This window comes from Herpailurus yagouaroundi, unplaced genomic scaffold (assembly GCF_014898765.1).
Source record: "Herpailurus yagouaroundi ecotype Mexico unplaced genomic scaffold, PumYag 393, whole genome shotgun sequence".
Taxonomy (NCBI): Eukaryota; Metazoa; Chordata; class Mammalia; order Carnivora; family Felidae; genus Herpailurus; species Herpailurus yagouaroundi.
In genome coordinates, this window is record NW_024412610.1 from 586275 (window position 1) to 603056 (window position 16782).

General features: G+C 47.8%; 1 long non-coding RNA gene and 1 pseudogene across 3 annotated transcripts; both read right to left on the reverse strand.

Annotated features, from left to right (window-relative positions):
- Positions 1–260: 260 nt before the first annotated feature.
- On the reverse strand, positions 261–7869 carry LOC121022327 (BOLA class I histocompatibility antigen, alpha chain BL3-7-like; annotated as a pseudogene).
- Positions 7870–7875: 6 nt separating this feature from the next.
- On the reverse strand, positions 7876–10928 carry LOC121022328 (uncharacterized). 3 transcript variants are annotated; one of them, XR_005786906.1, is made up of 5 exons: positions 10593–10928; positions 10047–10174; positions 8286–8353; positions 8125–8194; positions 7876–7992 (listed from the first exon to the last, which is right to left on the reverse strand). It is a non-coding gene; the product is annotated as an uncharacterized LOC121022328 (long non-coding RNA). The 3 variants fall into 3 exon arrangements; XR_005786905.1 differs by lacking the exon at positions 10593–10928 and adding an exon at positions 8817–8986 and having other exon boundaries at positions 10047–10426; XR_005786904.1 differs by lacking the exon at positions 10593–10928 and having other exon boundaries at positions 10047–10426.
- Positions 10929–16782: the final 5854 nt, after the last annotated feature.

Consider the following 16782-nt stretch of genomic DNA (forward strand, 5'->3'; position numbering starts at 1 on the left):
GTCCCTTTGGGCCTCATAATTGAATATGGGACCAAGTATACACGGGAGACTCTTTGTCCTTCCCCTCTGTCCCCAGCGTTCCCCTCTTAGACCTGTGATCCTTACCTTGACCTTGTGAGCTGGTGCCCACTCTGATGTTGCCCCATCTGGATTGGCTTTCAACACTGTACTCTAACATTCAGCCTAGAGAGTAGTTTGTCTTCTGACTACTGGTTAGGGAGGTAATTTAGGAACTCATGATCCCACTGAGAACAACTGAGAAAGCCTGATGAAACGTGGTTTATCTTATTAAAAATTTCAACATGTAGACACAGTGAAGAGGCCCAGCCAACATCTAGGAGAGGACTGTAGCCTGGAGAGGTGAGGTCAGGGAGCCCAGAGCTCCAGATTCACTTTTGCTCTGAGGACATCAGCCAAGACTGAGGAGATAAGCAAGAAATCCATCCGAGCTTTTGGCTGCTTTGTGGTGCTGAGCAGAGAAAGACGTGAAAGCCTGGTGCCCAACAGGAGTGAGACCCTAATAGACTAACCCCCACAGTAAGTGGTGATTCTAAAATGCTGCTTCCTGGGGCGCCTGGGCGGCTCAGTCAGTTGGGTGGCCGACTTCACCTCAGGTCATGATCTCACGGTTCACAAGTTCAAGCTCCGCATTGGGCTCCATGCTGACAGCTCAGAGCCTGGAACCTGCGTCAGATTCTATGTTTCCGTCTCTCTCTGCCCCTCACCTGCTCATGCTCTGTCTCTCTCTCTCTCAAAAATAAATTAAAAAAAAATTTAAATGATGCTTCCTCTAACCAGAAGAGACTCTTTAAAAAATTTTTTTTTAAATATGAAATTTATTGTCAGATTGGTTTCCGTACAACACCTAATGCTCATCCCAACAGGTGCCCTCTTCAATGCCCATCACCCACTTTCCCCTCCCTCCCAGTCCCCATCAACCCTCAGTTTGTTCTCAGTTTTTAAGAGTCCAGAAGAGACTCTTTTTAAAAAAATTTTTTTTTAAGTTTCTTTATTAATTTTGAGAGAGACAGAGACAGCGTGAGTGGGGCAGGGGGAGAGAGAGAGAGAATCCCAGGCAGGCTTTGTGCTGCCAGTGCAGAGCTGACGAGGGGCTTGGACTCACAAAACTGTGAGAACATGACCTGAGCCGAAACCAAGAGTTGGCCGCTTAACCAACTGAGCCACCCAAGTGCCCCAAGAGACTCTTAATGATGCAGAGAGCAAACTGAGGGTTGCTGGAGGAGAGGTTGGTGGGGGATGGGTTACACAGGTGATGGGTATTAAGGAGAGTACTTGGGATGAGCACTGGGTGTTATATACAAGTGATGAATCACTAAAATCCACAATAGTATATGTTAACTAACTAGAATGCAAATAAGATTTTCAAACAAGCCATTTTTTTTCTCAGTTGAGTTGTTGTTAACTAACAGTTCAGACTTTGAGGAACACTACGGCCACACTAGAAGACCAAGGTGGTGTTTTGGTTTTTTGGTTGGCTTGTTAGTTATTTAGTCCTCTGCGAGGGTCACATAAAAACTGATAAATGTTACAGACTCTCTCCCCAGAGTACTTTCATGCAGAGGGAAATAAAAACGTTAACATGACATGTCAGTGCACGCAGAGGCCCCCTGAAGTCTTACAGACCTAGGTGTTCTGTTGTCAGAGACAACGGGTGACGACATCTTGAATAATCATTTCAACACCCCCAATACCTTTCCGTATATTTGTCAGCATAAACTGGAGTAGACAAAAGCTGGTCTAATAGTATCAGGGGAATGAGAGGAGAGATGCCATCTATTGGCTTGTTCTTTCGGCCGAACCTGAGTGCCTGCAGGGCACCGGATCAAGCTGCAACCTCAGGTCTGTGCTCTGAGAACAGCAATCAGCCATCCTTTCTCCAGCCCTCGCCCCCAGCACCTGAACTGCCGTCCTGTTATTCGACTCTCACATTGAGAGTCTTCTTAGGAGGTAGAAGCCACCTCTCTGCATAGAAAAGGAAAATCTATTTTCCTACCATTCTTCCAGTTAGACAGCACGAGGCTCCACCAGGCAGCTGACCATGTGCTGGCCCTGACTCAGGAGGTGGTGTCAGCAAGGCTAACACTGTGCAGAAAGCATTTGCACAGGAGCCGTGTGGGCAGTTACTACCTCCTGTTGCCAGGAGCAGCAGCAACGTCAGTCCTGGACTCAGGGCCCAGTGTCCTGCATCAGGGGAGTCGGTGGTGTGACAGGTGATGTCTGTGCAGAGCAGTGGGGGCAGTGGGTTCCTGTGTGGGCTTCAACCTAGGGTGGGATTGTGTATTCCATTCCTGGCTCTGTAGCCCCAAGCCTGCACTGTGGCCTTCCCCAACATAATCTCATATTTAGAAAAAAGTTGGATTCCATTGTTTGCTCCAAAAAATTGATCAGGGGAGTAGTTGCAGAGAGCAAGCATTCAGAGGTGTTTGTCACACTGAACCGTGAACCACTCCCTAGTCCTCCCACTCGTCTAGACCCCAGGATACAACAATGACATGTGTCTCACAACATCACGTCTCCTATTGACAAGGTATGTGCTCCCCTCTCTTTACAAGGGAAAAGAAAACGTATTTAAATGTGGTTTTAATGCCCCTCCCCAGGCTGGCTGCTCTGATCGCTGACCTCACTGGCTCCAGATCTGGCTGAGCGCCAGGCTTCTCACAAAACGCACAGGCCTCTCCCCAGATCCACAGAGTCCTCGGTGCAAGATCAAGGAATCGCTTATTTAACGAGCCCTGCAAGTGAGGCCGATGCATAGCCGTGTGGGAATCCTCATCTCCATTCTTGCTACTGAAAGTGTGACGTAAAGACCAACAGCAGCGCCTTGTCCTAAACGCAGAATCTCATACTCTACTCCACACTTTGTGAGCCTTAAGACGGTGTTTGGGGGAGTCCTGTGAACCGGGAAGTTTGGGACTCCCTGGTCTAGGTGCCTTTAAGTGGAGCCAGGACTGTGCAGACTGCTCTAAGTGTGGGGTCTGATCAGATCTTTTGGAACTGGGGGTCCAGGGTTTGGTCCTTTTTCCTTTTTCTTCTATGGCCATCACCCCCTTGGTGACCGCATCTATGCTGAAGGCTCTAAACATCATCTACATGGTGTCACCTCCAAAATCGGCTTCTCTAGCCCAGACATTTCTCCTAAATTCCATACTCATCCATGCTCATCTGACTGCCAAGTTGATTCTCTCACATTTCTAATAGACATCTCATCTCATCATCTCTTCACTGACTGTCTGTGATGCCCCTCCCCAAATATGCTCCTTCCAGAATTTTCCCCATCTCTGCTGACAGCAACTCCATCTTTCCACTTGCATAGTACAGAATTTTGGGGTCCTCCCTGGCTCCTCTTTCTCATACCCAAGATCTAATTCATTAGATTGTGCTGTAAGGTCCATTTACAGATTGTTTCCAGAATCCCATCACTTCACACTCTTCCCGCTGCTCACACCCCAGTGGAAGGAGCAGACATCCCCAGCCTGGAACACTGAGCTGGTTTCCTACTGCTTTTCCCATGCTTCACCTGCCCCTTGCCTCCAATTCTGTTCTCAGCACAGCAGATAAAGTGATCTTTTCAAAGAGAAGCTATCCCATGTCCCTCTTTTTAAATTTTTGATTAAAAAAATTTTTTTTTTATTTTAGAAAGAGAGAGAGCATGCATGAGCAGGGGAGAGGGGCAGAGGGAGAGAGAGAGAGAGAGAGAGAGAGAGAGAGAGAGAGAGAGAATCCCAAGGAGGTTCCACACTCAGCACAAGGCCCAATGTGGGGCTCAATCCCATGGCTCTGGGATGATGACCTGAGCTGAAATCAAGAGTTGGATGCTCAATGGATTGAGCCACCCAGGTGCCCCACCATGTCCCTCTTTTGCTCAAACTGTGTTGTAATTCCCATCACACTCAGAGCAAAGGTCAAAACCCTTTTGATATCCTCCAAGAGTACCGGGTCTGACCATACTTGTATTTCATCTCAGTTATTCTCTGCTCTAGCCATACTGGTCTCCTGTCTCCTCCCAGAACACGCAGACACACCCACCCTCATGCATTCACACTGGAATTTCCATGGTCTGGAAAGACCTTGCCCCAGACAATCTCATGGATAATTCCTGGGTCCATCAAATCTTTTCTCAAAGCTCACCTTTTTAGGGAGGTCCACAGGGAGCACCCAAATTAAAACAGCCATCTCTTGGCAGAAGACATGAATAGATGTTTTTCCAAAGAATACAGATGACCAACAGACACGTGAAAAGATGCTCAATGTCACTCATCACTAGGGAAATACAAACCAAAACCACAATGAGTTATCTATCACCCCACACGTGTCAGAATGGCTAAAATAAAAAACACAAGAAATAACAAGTGTTGGCAAACAAGGATGTGGAGAAAAAGGAACTCTCGTGCGCTGTTGGTGGGAATGCGCACTGGTGCAGATGCTATGGAAAACAGTATGGAAATTCCTCAAAAAGGTAAAAATAAAATTATCAGATGATCTAGTAATCTTATTACTGGCTATTTACCCAAAGAAAATGAAAACACTAATTTGAAAACTATATTTATTGCAGGCATTATTTACAATAGAAAGTGTCCATCGATAGATAAATGGATAAAGAAGCTGTGGTATATATACACAGGATGGAGGTGGCCCAGCCCCATCTCTGCTGGCACAGAAAGGCAGGTCAGGGAAGAGAACACAGGTCAGAGTGGGCAGGGCTCAGGGTGGATGGGCCAGTCTCCCTACTTCCTCTCATTATGCTAATAGGAACACAGACACATTCAGATGCCCTTTGCAGAAAGAGAAGTCAGGGACACCGATGGCACAAGGCGGGAAAGCAAACAAATCTTGTTATCACTCAGTCCCCTACAAGGCTGCTGGCTCACACTGTGAAAGAAAATAATCATGAACAGATTCAGATCACTCACTGTAAGTGGTGACAATCTCACCCCACTGCATGCTCAAAACGTCCCACTCAAAGAATTCTCATAACCCAGTCGTGTTCCCTCTGTCCAGCCCCTCCCCACTTGAGGTCCTCCAGGATCTTACTTTAGCAGCCATGGGAGACACTTCAGAGCCCTGGGTACGGTCACTGCCCGGGTTAATACAAACAGGATGTGATCAGGAGATGAGACTAAAGGAGGAGCTATGGAGTGGGTGAGCTCCCCATGGGATCCTGTCTACACTATCCCAGGGTCTCAGGGATCACCCCCTGCATACTTACTTGCAGACTGAGTGTAGCTGCCTCCTTTTCCACCTGTAGGAAGAAAACACCGTGTTTGAGGCCATTTAGGAGGCAGGGCCATGAGGTCCTAGACCTAGTTCTGAACCCCAGAGAAACTTCCAGAAATGTGGCTACAGATTGAGGGCAGGATCAGGAAACATGAAGAAAGTACCTGTGTGGGGAATGGACAAACCGCCCTCCTATAGTTTGTCCTCAGCAGGGGCCTTCCTCTCTGTCCTATGACTGCTGTGAATCAGGTCCGCATCACCAGATTCATCAAGGTGAAACATTTGTCCTTCATTTTCACGTGTTTTACTACAAAGAAATTGTTAGCATTCCACTCCACACTGGACGAGCACATGTGTGTGGGTGGTACTTCCCATTAAGTGGGATAGGAAAACTCAGAGTATAGCCTCTCCCTGCCTGAGTGCTTCTTTCTCCAGATCACAGCTCTAAGCAGCACAGTAACCACAGGAGAACCAGACCAGCAACGATGTCCATGATGAGAGGAGGAGGCTCTGGGAGAGAAGGGAGGGACCCTGTACCCCAGGCATAAGCCCCTACCTTGCCGAAGTTCTTCAGAAGGGACATCTCCCCGAGAAGAGGCTCTGTGCCCAGGTTTCCCTCCTTACCCCATCTCAGGTCGACGGGCTCCTGTAGCCCCTCGTGCCGCACACGGCATGTGTATGTCTGCTCCTCTCCAGGGGGCACCACCACAGCCACCAACTTCTGGAAGGTCCAGTCCCCTGCAGGCCTGTGTCCAGGAGCTCTGAGTCCTGGGTCAGGTCCTCCCCATCACGCTGCCAGGGTAGAAGCCCAGGGCCCAGCACCTCAGGATGACATCACTGTCAGAGACGGGGTAGTGGGTTACCTGTGTCTTTGGAGGGTCTGAGGAGAAGGGTCAGAAAATAAAAAAAAATTCATGTCTGTCTTGGGCCACTGCAGCGGCATTCATGTGACCATCCTGAGAAAGGACAGTTCAACTGGGGTGGGAGAAGGGAGCAATAACCCAGACACCAGCCTAGGCATAGACATCTTGGATGATCTCTTCTTGTCTGGAAAGTTCTTTAATTAGGACAAGATAGCCTAAGGTAGGAGGCAGATCTGGGGGCGGGGCGGAGAAAAAGTATTTCTGGTCCCGACCTGAGGCCCAGTGACTCAGAAAAGCTGGAGTCCGAATTCAAACACATTGGTTTTGGGGTAGAGAACAAAACTAAGAAAGTCCCCATGGTTCCTAAAGCCGCTGCCGGAGTCGCTGATCAGTCACTTCAGAGATGGTTTCCCCCTCCATCCCCGGGGGATTGCATTCCTTAATCGTCCAGGGAGAAGCGTGGGCACTCTGGACAGGGTGCTCTTTGGTACCCAGTCTGAACACCAGAGCTGCTTCCTTCCTCTCTCCACCCCTGGAGTGGGGGGCGGGGGGCATTCTGGCATCAGTCCCATTGATCTCTGCTAATAGAGAGACACTGGCCCCAGGCTGAGGGAAGACTGGGGAAGTTCCTTGCCCCCTCATCCCTGCGAGCTGCGGCATCTGCTCTCTGTTCTGCAGCTGCCTGCGGAGACCCTCCACCCACTCTCCGTCCAGGTGGTTCCTCCAGCCCTCGGCCACACCGGCCACTTCCCACTTGAGGCGGGTGATCTGCCGGCTGAGGAGCGCAGGTCCTCGTTCAGGGCCCCGTAATCCGCGCGGTTCTTGGAGAATTGACTGTACCCGCGGGGGACCCGCCTGTCCCGCCCCACTTCTCATCCAGAAAGCCCCAGTCCCGGTGAGACCCTGGCGCCGCCCCCGCGAGAAATCCCTGGGTTGTTCTGGAACTGAGCCTGTTCAGCTTAAATTGGAAACAAAACCCGAGCAAACAAAACCGGGCTCTTTCCCGGTCTAGGGGCTTGTCGGTGGACCTCGGGGTGACCTTCGGACCTGGAAATGAGGGCGGACATTGGGATGGGGGTCGTGACCTGGACTCGGGCCCGCTCACCGGACTCGCTCTGGTTGTAGTAGCCGCGCGTGTTCTGCAGGCTCATTCGGAAAATCTGTGCGTTGTCCTTGTAAATCCGCGTCTGCTCGTCCCAATACTCCCGCCCCTCCTGCTCCATCCACTGCGCCCGCGGCTCCATCCTCGGATTCGGGGCGTCGCTGTCGAACCGCACGAACTGCGTGTCGTCCACGTAGCCCACGGCGATGAAGCGGGGCTCCCCGAGGCCGGGCCGGGACATCGCGGTGGAGAAATACCTCAGGGAGTGGGAGCCTGCGGGCGCGGAGGGGCTGAGACCCCGCCCGACCCTCCTCCCCGCGCGGGGCCCACGTCCCAGGGGGAGTCGGCCGGGAGGGCAGGGGGAGGGGGATCTGAGTGGGTGAGAGCGGGGCCTAATCTGGGAGGAACGGGGGAGGACAGGTGGGGGGTGGGCAAGGGGCAGGTGCTGGTCTGGGGTCGGGGCGGCGGCGGACAGTCGCCTTCCCCGGGGTCCTGCATCCCCGCGGGCGGTCCCCGCGCTCCTGCCCCGCAGCGGCCCTTTCCTCCCGACCCCGCAGTCACCCGCCCAGGTCGCGGTAAGGAGTAGGCTTCCCGAGAACAGGAGGAGGACGGGTTGTGGGGTCCATGCAGCAGACCCTCGGGGTCTTGGGAAAAGCTGAACGGAGCCTGTTCCCGAGAATTTTGTATGCGGCAACAGCGGTGACGCTAATTGTTTCTCTAAAACGGGAAACTCAATGGGAGTGCGCACTGGGCTTCCGTCATCAGTTTCCAGGCAGGAGGACGTGACCCAGGCTGTGAGAAGGAGAAGTAAAACCAGGGGAGTTAAGGACTCCCTAACCCTGGCCTTCCCTGCGCCAGACACCGCCCTCGTGAGGGTACACGAAGAGTCAGGCCCTCCCGGGAGTTCTGAGACTTTGCCCTGACCTCTCTCCGCATGCACGGTGGTCAGGTGACGTTGTCATCCTGTCTTCCTGAGTCCTGGCCCAGGGGCTGTCTGAGGAAAGCAGGGAAAGACGCACAGGCTGGGCTCAACTCCTTTTCCGGAATATTCGCTGAACTGGATTCTCTTACCTCCTACACCTTACCTTTCTTCCTCTGGATTATTCTAGAAAACTCACTCCCAGGGAATTCGATACAAGAGAATGAGCTCACCCTGGGGACAGAAAAGGAGGGACAGAGGTTTTCTCTTTAGACATGGAGAAGCTGTACCTGATTCCAGTTTCCTTCTTGTTGATTAACGCTAGTGGTAGCACAATGTTGGTAACCCCTGAACATCAGGAATCTAAACTGTAAATGTGATTTTGGCCCCACCCTACAGAAAAGTGACCATCCAGCACAGCAGTCAGACCCACAAAGCTCTTAAGTTTTCCCAAACAATGTATCAGTGACTCCTGTGTTTTATTCATTTTTGAAAGACAGAGAGAGACAGAGCACAAGCAGGGGTGGGGTGGAGAGAGACGGGGGGACACAGAATCCAAAGCAGGCTCCAGGCTGTCAGCACAGAGCCTGACGCAGGGCTCAAACTCACAAACCGTGAGGTCATGACCTGAGCCAAAGTCAGATGCTCAACAGACTGAGCCACCCAGGGGGCCCTGACTCCTGTGTTTTAACATTACCTTCATTCCATAGCCCCAAGATTATCTGTGTGAATGCTGGACATTTCCTCAGTCCATGGATGCACAACTGTTATGTATATTTCCGCTGGAAGAGTAGGCAAGCTATAATCAACTCCCAGTTGCAAGTGTTCAGTGCAGCCAGATGCCCCTCACCAGTGTTCTCCCATTTCCTGTGTTTGAATTAATACTTAAATTATGTGCATATTGTTGGGGCACTTGGTATTGTTTTCTTTACCCTGAATATCATAAGGAGGCAATGGGTTTTCAGGGAGCCCCCAGAGTATAGTAAATAGTAGATGCAAAGAATGTCTTGCTACATCCTGTAGATAGAGATTTATTAAAAATCTGTATAACAATGTATTTAAATCTGAGAATTCCACTGCTTAGAATTCTTTCCCTCTGCTTCTTTTCCTCACCCTGTGCCTGCAGCCCTTCTCTCTGTCTCTCTCATCCCTCAGGCCCTCTCCTCCCCTTAGTCTCCACCATCCTGTCCCTCCTGGATTGTGGCCCTGGTGCCCTGCATCACCTGCCACCTGGGGCTCTTCTCCCCACAGGGGAGTCTAACGTCCTGCTAATGTGAGTCAGCGGTCTTGCTAATATGAGTCAGGTCACATCACGTGTTCACTGAAAATGTTCCAGTGGCTCCGTCTCACTCTTGAGAAGCCTCTAGAATGTAGGGCACATGAGCACAGGGGCTTTGGGCTATTTTGGTGAAAGCTGTCTCCCGGCATAGAAAGCCATTCCTGGTGTATAGTAGGCTCTAAATTAATTGTTGTTGAATGAATGAATGAAATGTGACTATTAGTATTTAATTGCATCACATAAAAATCATAAAATGAAAAATACATAAGCAAAAATAAGGAAAGTTAAACAATTTTTTTAAAGTTTTTATTTTTGAAGGAGAGAGAGAGACAGAGCATGAGTGGGGGGGGAGGAGGAGGGAGAGAGGGAGACACAGAATTCGAAGCAGGCTCCAGGCTCTAAGCTGTCAGCACAGAGGGCCTGATGTGGGGCTCGAACCCACAAACCGTGAGATCATGACCTGAGCTGAAGTTGGACGCCTAACTGACTGAGCCACCCAGGCACCCCAAGGAAAGATTTTATTTCATCCATCTAGTGTGCATGAAGTTTCATAAATTCATTCCAGGGGCAAGACCTCTACGTACACTTGAGGCTGTGCAGTGGTTTCCTATTGCCGCAGAACAAATTCCCACAACCATAGTGACTTACGACAGCAGCCATCCATGTGTCCCAGTTCTGCAGGTCAGCAGTCCAGTGTGATGCTGAGGGTTCTCTCCCGTGTGTCACAGGCAGTGTTTGCACCTAGCGCTCAACATCCCCTCCAAGCTTGAACAGAGCTGTTGGCAGAATTCCATTTCCTGGAGCTGGAGGACTGCGGTCCTCCCCCTGCAAGGGTCCACTTCCTTGCACAATGTCAGTGGGATGCTGCTGTCAGCTCCTGTGGCCACCAGCACTGCTTGCCTGGTGGTCCCTTCCATGGTCAAGGCCTCCGTTGGGGTGCCTGGGTGGCTCAGTCAGTTAAGCGACCGACTTCAGCTCAGGTCGTGTGATCTTGCTCAGGTTCATGAGTTCAAGCTCTGCATCAGACTCTGTGCCGACAGCTCAGAGCCTGGAGCCTGCTTTAGATGCTGTGTCTCCCTCTGTCTCTGCCCTTCCCTGCTCATGCTCTGTATTCTTTCTCCCAAAAATTAAAAACAAAACAAAACAAAAAAACCTTTTTAAAATAAAATAAAAATTAAAAAAGGCCTCCCTCACCCTGAGTCCTGCTCATTCAGCCAGGCCTTCACTCAGGAAGAACTCCATCCTATTAAGGGCTCACCTGATGCGGTCAGGATTACTCACAATAACCCTCCACTTTTAATTCAGCTGATATGACCCTTAACTGCGCATGCAAAGTCCATTCACACTAGCACCTGGATTAATGTTTGATCCAACAACTGGGAGAATATGAACAACCTGAGGTTGGTTAGGGCAGCCATCTTGGAATCTGCCCGAGACAGCCTGGTTCTTCCTTTTTCTCTAATTGGATCACAGTCAGAGACCAAAGTCCAAATAAATAGATTGTTTGAATGTTAATAGTATGTATTCTGTCCCCTTAGATATAGATATTCTTCTTAAATCTTAAAACTAATGGATGATTGTTTAACATCTCATAGTTAATTTAGAGCCAACAGAGAAAGAGAGAGAGAGAGAAACCCAGCTGGAAGCTGCCGTGTGTTTTATGTTCTGGGACCCAGAGTCACACACCATTACATCAGCCTTTTCTGTCTGAAGTGAATCCTTCAAGGCAGCCCACACCCAAGAGAAGGACATTCAGATCCACCTCTGGAAGGGAGGCTCTCAAAGGATTTAGGTACACGTTAAAACCAAAATTAAAATTAAATATTGTTTTTTGGATTTGGTAAGTCAAATCCTACTTTCATCCATTATTTTTATTGAATGCTTCAGAATTCTCTTTGGAAGGTAATAATGAGAAGTTTATATAAATTGAACATCCATAATAAATTTAACATGTCTCAGTATGTTTTTCAGTGAGATTTGGTAGAAGAGATTTAGGCATCTACAAATTCTAAAAAGCACTGTTACTATGTACCATTTTTTTTTTTTAAAGCAGCTCTGTTGTCGTTTCCATTCATTTCTCCTATTTCATTGGTGGTTATTCCTTTGTATGATTTCCAGCTTAATTTACATTGAGCAACAATGTACTTTTTCATTCTGTGAATGTACTGAATCTAGGTGAATGTGAGGTTAATGTGCCCGCTCAAATCCTTCACAAGACAGAATTGCCTTGCACACTGTATGCAACATTGTATGCCAGAAATCAATCGAGATGCCAGTAAGCAAAAGATCAAATGCCCTATGTGGAGCCAAAGCTATTGTTGTTATAACATTCTGTATCCTCTCTCTAACATAGTGCAGAATAATTGACCGTGGTTTTGTTCCAAATGCAAATAGTTCTTTCGAAGTATCTTTGAAACGAACTTTGGTATTTCATTTTTAATTTCCTTAGAAACATTAACCTGGAATGAATGGTTAACAAACTCCAATTTGAAAAATGACAGTTTAAGGAGTTCTGATACAGTAAACCCCTGGGCACCTGCACTGGGATAAGAAACAGAAGGAATGAAGCCCCGTGGACCACTGCCCAGTCCCATCCCCCCATGTGTAACCTCTGTCCTGAGACTCCTGGTTACAATTCCTTTGAGTTGCCCTAAAGATATTACAATAAGTGTATATATTTCCAAACAAAATATTATTAGTTTTTGCCTGTTTTTAACGTTTCTGTAAGTGAACACATGCTGCACATATTTTTCTGTGACTCAGTGTCTTGTCTCGTTGACTTCTCTCTGATGTGTGAGGCGTAGTTCACTCATTTTTACTGGTGTAAAGTTTTACATTTTGTGACTCATTTCCTATTTATGTTTATGTGGTCATTCCAGTTTTTTCCATAAACATTACTGAACGTGTCTTCTGGGACACACGGGTCAGGGATTCCCCAGAGTGTACGATCAGGGCTAGGATTGCTGGACTGTATGCAGGATGTGCTGTAACCAGACCAGCACCCGCGAACTTGATTTCCAAAGTGCTTGTGTCAGTGTAACCTTTCACCAGGCGTGTGCATGTGTCTCTGTTGCTGTTCCTATTGCTCTGAAAATGAAACTGAGAGGCAGCTCTTTCACCTGAAGGGCAGGCAATAAGTGTGAACATTACTGCTTGGTTGCAGGACCGCCCAGGTCTGACCCTATTAATAACTTGATTTCCTTTACTTGTATTCCATATACCTAGTTATTATACTTGCAGCCTCTAAGTCCAGATATGCTTCCTCTCTGCATCACCATACAGTATTATTTTATTCGTTTGGAATCTTTTATTGTATATGTTTAGAATCATCCGTAATGGAGACAGCGGAAGGGAAAAGTGGGGGCAGATGGACACAAGCAAAGACAAAAGACAATAGAAAATAAAACCAAGAACAAGAAGAGAGGAATTGCAAACAGTGAGTAAAGACAACATTTTCAAAGTGCAAGGAAATAAAAGAGAGGTAGAATAAAATAAGCTTTAGAGAGCTTTACTAGTGATCTATTGCTGTGTACCAGATGACCCCCCCCCCCCCGGGTGGGGGGGTTAAAACAACAAACACCTCTAAGCTCATGAGATAAAGACAAATGCAATGGAGCAGAGGCTGATGGGAGAAGCTGGACAAAGAGGACGAATTTATAGATGGAATAAGCAGTAGGTGGTTGGTTTACAGATGGAAATGATTTTGTTAGTCCTCCCGTAAGCAGATGCTAAAACAAGACAGGGTTAAATTCACCGTAATATTATCAGAGGAAACACCTATCAGAGGATAGGAGAGGGAGACAGATAATGCTGGAAGAGCCAGCAGACCGAGATGCCAGTCTGACCCCACATTATGGCCTGCAGGAGAAAGTTGTGTTGCACTATCACAGATCACCAGGCAACCTAAGTGAAGGTGAGCAAGGCTGGAGAAGAGTCCTCAGCTACAGTCAGCCCTCAGAGAGCCCCATGCCGCCTGGAAACCAGCCTGCCTTCATGTCCCTGCTGTGACCTGTTACTGTGTAACCCAGCCCATGGGAAGCAGGGCCTCTGCAGAAATATTGCCATGGATTGCAGAGTACAGGTGTGGGGGCCCTTGTGGGCTACCTGGGAGTGTGACCCAGATCTTCCTATCTGAGGGGTCTGGGCCCTTGGAAATCAAGCCATTTTCAGGCTGGGTTCCTGCACTTGTCCCTTCATAGTTACAATGGGGCGAGGGAGAACCAGGAGGCACCCACGTCTGTCACCCAGGTTCCCCCTACATTGCTCTTATCCCAGTTGTGTAAGAGGAGTCCCACCCCCTCCTGAGGATCAGGGTGGATTACTTCTGCCTGGAGAAGAGCAGACTCCTGCCCTGGGCACAGGGAGTCCAAACATCCCTGGTGGCAGCCATAATGTGTATGAGGTTCAGTCGATCCTTATTCCAGGACCTCCAACCTGCCGTTCCCAGAACTACAGAGAAGAGGAGCATAACCTCCCCCAGTGGGTGATTGGAAGCAATGGTACATGGATCAATACCTGCTTCCACCCCTTGGTTCCTGGACTCACATACTCTTCTTCATGAGACCACAGCACCATATAGAGATGTCTGATTCCATAAATATGTTGCATCATGGAAAATGGCAGGGTTTTCCCCCTAAAACTGACATCTTGTGCCTTAGAAGGCCATCCAGCATTTTGTGTGGCCGACTAGATCTGGACCATCTGAAATGTGACATGACAGGTAGATCCCATAGTCATGGCATATCCTGTACCTGCTTCACTGTGAGGGATCTCCCAGCCACATACCGTGTTAAGAGCAATTCTGAGCCCATGGATCAGGCCTTTTGATAGCCCCTAGACAGTGTCACTGGCTCTGTGGGGAGGAAAGGAAAGCGCTCACATGGCATAGGTGTCTGTCCCTGTGAGGATGAATGTCTAGCCCTTCCAGGATGGAAGGGGCTCAATGCAGTCAACTTGTCACTTCATGGACAGTTGACCACCTGAAGAGATGGTGTTATAGCAGGGCCCAGTGTTGGTCTCTGTTTCTGACAGGGTGGACATTCAGAGGTAGCAGTAGACCAAATGGGAATCATTGGGAATCATTGGGAATCATTGCTGCTGGATTCCTCTGTGGCTTTATCTCTGCCTTGTGGTCACTCCATTCATGCGCCCATTCCACCGGTCCTGGGCTGACTACTGATAAAGGCTTGCTAAGGTCAACTTGTCTGCTTAGTGTTTCAGTGTCTCTTCAGGGGTGGATGTTTTCTGATGAGTGTTAACATGTGATTCAGGCTTCAGTGCAGAGAAACCATTTCCATTTAGGATGGACTGCTGTGGACCTGGCTAATTTATGACTTAGTGTGTTATACAGAACCCAACATATATGGTCATTTTTTAAAAGTTTATTTTGAGAGAGAGAGAGAGAGAGAGAGAGAGAGAGAGAGAGAGAGAATCCCAAGCAGGCTCCACACTCAGCATCACGAACTGTGAGATCATGCCCTGAGCTGAAATCCAGAATTGGATGCTTAACCGACTGAGCCACCAGGCGCCCTGCATATGATCATTTTCAATCATGTGCCTGCTTGGTGTCCCATGGACAAGCATTCTCTCTTCTCAGGTCCTGAAACACACCACATGTTACCTCTAAAAGGGAATCTACTACTCTTTGTGGATGGCATGGGCTTTACTACAATACCTGAGGTGCCAGCATGTGATTCTCCTACTAGTGCTTTCCTTTAGCTCCACACCGCATCCTTTCCCAGCATCGACCCTTCTACCATCAGGAGGTCCAACAGATGGTATCTGAATGTAGCATGGCCTGGATCTTTCTGTTCTGGTCCCACTCAAAGCTAGCATCCCTCTAGGTCATCCAGACGTGGGCCAAACGTAACCCCCTAGGGGTGAAATGTGTGTTGCTGGAACCCCACGTGTCCCCTGGGCCATGTCCTTCCTTCTTTGCAGTGAGAGATGCAACTCGCAATAATCGGTGTCTTACCTTGGAGGGAATATCCCTGCATGCCCCTGACATCTAGATCCATAAACCTTAATCAGGTGGCTATTCCCTGCACCTTTAAAAAAATTCATTTACTTAATTTTTAATGTTTAGAAAATGATGGTAGTTAGCATCAATGACCAAATTTACCATAATTTTAAAGCATAAAATGTAAAATTTACCATCTTAACCATTTTTAGGTGTACTGTTCAGCGTATTAAGTACATTTTTACTCCAAGGCAACTGTTAACACCATCTATCTTCAACTCTTTTCATATAGTCAAGACTGAAACTCTTTATCCATTTAACAAAAATCTGTCATTATCCCCTTCTCACATCCCCTGCAAACTATCATTCTATTTCCTGTCTGTATGGATTGGCCTATTCTAGGCCCCATATGTAAGTGGAATCATACAGTACCTGTGTTTTGGTGGCTGGTGTATTTCAGTTAGCACAATCCTCTCAAGGTTCATTTGTGTTGTAGCGTGTGTCAGGTTGTTCCTTCTTTTTAGGGTCGTATTGCATTCCATTGTATGTATATACCGTATTTTGCTTATCCCTTCATCCCTTGCTTAATTCTTTTGGCTAATGTAAATAATACTGCTTCTAAGTATGGGCTTATAAATATCTGTTGATATCTCGTCTTTCAATTTTTTGGGGTATATACCCACAAATGGAATGGCTGGATCATATGATAATTCTATGTTTAATTTTTTGAGGAAGCTTCATACCGTTTTCCATAGTGGCTGCTCATTTTACATTCCCAACAGTGTACAAGGGTTCTAATCACTTTTCCTGTTCACTGGCACTTGTTATTTTGTTATTTTAAAAATAGTAGCGATTCTCGTGCGTGTGAAGTGGTATCCATGGACCCTCATTTGTCCCCCTGTACGAGGGCTGGAAGAAACCACTTCTTCCCCTAAGAACTGGTATCTCACTGTGGTGTTGATTTGCATTTCCCTAATGATTATTGATGTTGCATATCTTCTCAGATGCATTGGCCATTGTATATCGTCTTTGGAGAAATATCTGTTCAAGTCCTTGGACCGCTTTTTAATCAGGTTGTCTTTTTCATCTCAGGAGTTGTCTAATGTGTTCTGAATATTAATCCCTTATCAGATTTGTGATTTGGAAATATTTTCTCCCATGTTTGGATTGCATTCTTACTCGGTTGATACTGTCTTTGATGCACAAAAGTTCTAAATTTTCTTTTTTTTTTTATTTGTATATGAAATTTATTGTCAAATTAGTTTCCATACAACACCCAGTGCTCATCCCAAAAGGTGCCCTCCTCAATACCCATCACCCACCCTCTCCTCCCTCCCACCCCCCATCAACCCTCAGTTTGCTCTCAGTTCTCAACAGTCTCTTATGCTTTGGCTCTCTCCCACTCTAACCTCTTTTTTTTTTTTT